At 37.9% G+C, this 4,430-nt stretch overlaps 1 protein-coding gene across 1 annotated transcript in view; it reads left to right on the forward strand.

Moving 5' to 3' along the window:
* Positions 1 to 4,430, forward strand: part of mapkapk5 (MAPK activated protein kinase 5) — a 71,092-nt gene that overhangs the window by 65,756 nt on the left and 906 nt on the right. The window lies entirely within an intron of this gene.

Below are 4,430 nucleotides of genomic sequence, written 5' to 3' on the forward strand. Positions count from 1 at the left end.
CATGCATGAACTAGGGGGAGAAAAAAAAAATCAGGAACTATATAGTGAAATTGGTTACAGGTAAGATTAGGCACAGCAGTGGCGTAGTGGGAATGTTACTGGACTAGCAATCAAGGGGCCCCAACTAATGATCAAGTTCAAAACCCACCATGGCAGGTGGTGAAATTTAAATTCAATTCATTAATAAAATTAAAACCTCGGCTCAATAATGGATTGTGATTTAAAAGCCCGCCTTGTTCACTAATATCCTCGAGGGAAGAAAGTCTGCCGTCCAAACAAGGTGGCACTTGTATTTCCTTTATTCCTTCATAGGCAGTGGGCATCACTGGCTTTGCCCATCGCTAATTTCCCTTGAACTGAGTGGCTTATGGGCCGTTTCAGAGCACAAATAAGAGTTAACCACATTACTGAGAGTCTGGAGTTGCATGTAGGCCAGACCAGGGAAGGCAGGAAGATTTCCTTCTGGAATGTCAGGAGGAATGGGAAAATACAGCATCCAAGAGAGAAAATGCTAGAAAATCTCAGCAAGTCTGGCAGCATCTGTAAGGAGAGAAAAGAGCTGATGTTTCGAGTCCAGATGACCCTTTGTCAAAATACACTGGTGGAAATTAAATATAGAAAAGTGTGACATGATTCATTTTGGTAGAAAGAATCAAAAGAGACAATACATGGATAAATTATACAATTTTAAAGAAAGTACACTAACAGAGACTTTGGGGGTGTTGCGCACAAATCTTTGCATGTAACAGGACAGTTTAAAAAGCAGCTAATTAATTATATTAGATCTTAAGCTTTATTAATAGTGCTATAGAATACAAAATCCAAGAAATTCTGTTAAACCTATATAAAACACTAGATTGGTCCCAGCTGGAATAGTGTTCAATTCTGGGCATCACTCTGTTTAGGAAAAACAGTACAGAAAAGATTGATTAGAATGTTTTCACAGACGAGAGGTTTATAGTTATTTAGAAAGATTGGAAACCTGGGCTTGTTCTCCTTAGAACAGAGCAAGCTATGAGGAAAATTGGAAGATGTGTTTAAAGTCAGGAAGAGTTAATTTAGAATGTTAAAAGAAAATGATTTCAGTGGCTGAAGGTCGCATGAGGCAAAGCTTTACTATGCAACAAGGATTTGGAATACACTGCCTGAAAGTGTGGTGGAAGCAGGTTCAATAGTAGCTTTCAAAAAGGGAATTGGAAATACTTGAGGAACAAATTGCAGGGATATAGAAAAGGCTGGGTAGTCAGACTAACTACTCTTCAAAAGAGACATCATAGACTTGATGGGTTGAATGATCTGTTGCTGATTCTAGCATTGTAAATTGGAGTGTAGACTGCAAGAGCAAAGAGGTGATACTGAATCTATTCAACTCACTGGTTAGGCTGCGGTTAGAATATTATGTTCAGTTTTGTGTCTGAAAGTGGAGATAGTGCAGAATGATTTATTAAGATGATTATAATGTTGAAGTGGAAACTTTCCTGCTTCTTGACTGTGATAGAAAGACTCAACAAAATTTGTTTCGACTAAATAATTTAGTCTTTATTTATGAAAGACTGCATGCAGTTTTGGCTGAAAACTTGAGTTCAGAGAGCAGTTGGTACAACTTGCTAATTCCTCCTCAAGTCCACAATTACACAAAGAATCAGTTCAGTATTTATACATAATCATTATCAGTTTGCGTGACCAGAGCATATTCAGGAATTTGATTAGTAATAGAATCATAAGCAATGTCATTAATCATGTCATAACTTGCTGACCTCCTAGAACTCTTTGTCTCATCATTCATACCCTTATCTTGTCCTTTGATGTAACAGAAGAAGGTCGGTGACTCCTTCATCCCTGACCTTATCTTGTCTTATTCATACAGCCTTAAGTTATGCGGAGTCAGCCTTGCTTATATTGTACCAAATAGCTGACCAATTTTCCCATCATGCTATTCCTTAGTTCGTACAACTTCACAATAATAGATGGTAAACTGGAGCTTTTTGATTAGGGCAGAAAAAGCTAAGAGGCAATTTGGTAGAAGTGTTCAAAATTATGAATGATTTTAGTGGGGAGATAATTACTGCCAATGGGTGCTGAGTTAGTAATTTCAGGGCATGGATTTAAGATCAGCAAAAGATCAAAGTGAAAGTTTAAATTTTAATTTAGAGGAATGGAATGCTCCAAAATAAAATGGTGGAAACAGAATCCATTATGACTTTTAGAAAAGTAATAAATATTTGGGGAAAAATGAAAAAGATATTAAGACAGGACATGGAAATGGGCCTTCTGTATCATGGAGCCTTGTACACATGAAATGAGCTAAACAGCTTCCTTCTGTTCTTCAAAATTCTAAGATTAAGGCTCCTGTGATTAATGGCACATGACTAAATGATAGCCACAGTTAACACAATAGGGGTAAATAAATTTTGCTCAGATTAACATGTAGTTTGTGGCATACCCAGGGATTATGTTGTGACAGGTTAATTGAGAGTGACAGACTGAGTATAATGGGGGGGGAAATGAGAGAATAGTCACTTTGATAGGAGGAAGAGTAAATCAGAATATTTAAGTGGTCAAAAAAAACTTGAGTGTTGGTATTCAGAGAGATTTGGGTGTCCTCATACAAGAAATATAAATTTAGCATGCAGGTATTGTTAGAAAAGCAGATGGCATGAAAGCATTGGAGTTCAACAGTACTTAAGTTCTTAATTTTTACCACAGTTGTACAGGACTTTGGTGAGACTACGAGTGTGCTGTGCATGGTTTTGGTAACTTTACCCAAGGAAAGATATACTTGCCTTTGAGGTGGTGAAATTAAGTTTCAGTAGGTTGATTTCTGGGATACGAGAGTTATGCTATGATGGGATGTTAGGTAGAATTTAGAAGAATGAGAGGTGATTTCATTGAAATACACAAGATTCAAATGGGACTTGAGAGGTCAAATACTGAGCCCTTTCCCCCCTGGATATAGAGTTGTAATTAGGGGTGATAGCCTCAGGATAAGGGATTGATCATTTAAGATTGACATAAGGAGGCTGTTCTTCACTCGGAGGGCTGTGAATCTTTTGGAATTCTTTGCCCTAGTGGGCTATGGATCCTCACTTGTAGACTCTTGGTAAATTGAGCAATATTGGGATTAGGTAAGGAAGTGGAGGTGAGATCGAATATCAGCTATGATCTTATTGTATAATGATGTGGAGATGCCGGCGTTGGACTGGGGTGAACACGGTAAGAAGTCTCACAACACCAGGTTAAAGTCCAACAGGTTTATTTGCTACCAAATAAACCTGTTGGACTTTAACCTGGTGTTGTGAGACTTCTTACCTTATTGTATAACACAGCAGACTCAAGGGTCCTGATCCTATTCGTCTTGCTGCCATATGTAGGAACTAATATCAAAATTCACTGAAGCTACCAAATTAGGAAACCTAGTGAACTGAAGCTTTTTCCATTGTTTTTGTTTCAAATTAGCAATCAGTGGTTAATCTTTTAGGATTAGTATGAAGAGGCAGTTAAAAGATTATAGTTTTCATTGAAGTTGTTATTTAAAATATACTGCACATGTTGGCAAGTGGCTGTTGAAGCCAAGACCGCCCTGTTTGATTAGATAAATAAAATCTTTTTATGGTGAGCGATGCTGGCAAGGCAGCTTTTACAGTCCCACCACTTATGCTGTCTACACTTGTCATGGGCAGCTGCCTAAATTAGGCAAATAGTACTAATCATTTGTCAGTACCATTGAAGTCAAATTACAAAGGCGCCACTTATTAAGCACCCTTGCTATTTCGGGCAGTTCTGTACAATCTTCAACAAATTTGCACATCATTAGTCCCCTGTATTTACTAACTTATGCATATAAAACACTAATTGAATTCGTATCCTTTAACTACTTCAGCCTTGGTAATTGAATTTGAATAATTCAAGTAGTTTCTCCACATCAACACATTTCTCTCTACGTTGGTTTTGATTCTGTGCCTTTCAATTAAAACCAGCACTGCTTTCTTACACCCCAGCTGCCAGGAAGTGTGGAGCAGCAGCCCTGGTAAAGATTCTCCAGTGGATATTTCCTCCTCTCCCCTCATAGGTTGTGCTTTTAGGTACAGCCTTTTTAAGACCTGCAGCCATTACATGAAACGCTCAAATTGTATTTAAATAACCTGACAGAAAATAAAATCACTACAAAGGATGCCGGTGATTTCAAAGACATTTTAAACTCTATTAATTAATGAAACTCCTTTTTTTACATTGAATAAATCTGCCATGTGGTATAAACTCTGCTGCAGGGAGAAAACATCCACAAATCTGCAATGTGATCCTTTATCTTGTGTTCTCAGTAAAATGCAAACAGGTCGTCTAGTAATGAAGCAGCTGAAAAGCGGGACTCTCCCTCTGGAAACACCCTCTGCAGATTTTGTGTTTAACCAAACGTTTCTCTCTCTTTTCAG

The sequence above is a fragment of the Mustelus asterias genome, chromosome 13 (assembly GCF_964213995.1).
Source record: "Mustelus asterias chromosome 13, sMusAst1.hap1.1, whole genome shotgun sequence".
In the NCBI taxonomy this organism is placed as follows: Eukaryota; Metazoa; Chordata; class Chondrichthyes; order Carcharhiniformes; family Triakidae; genus Mustelus; species Mustelus asterias.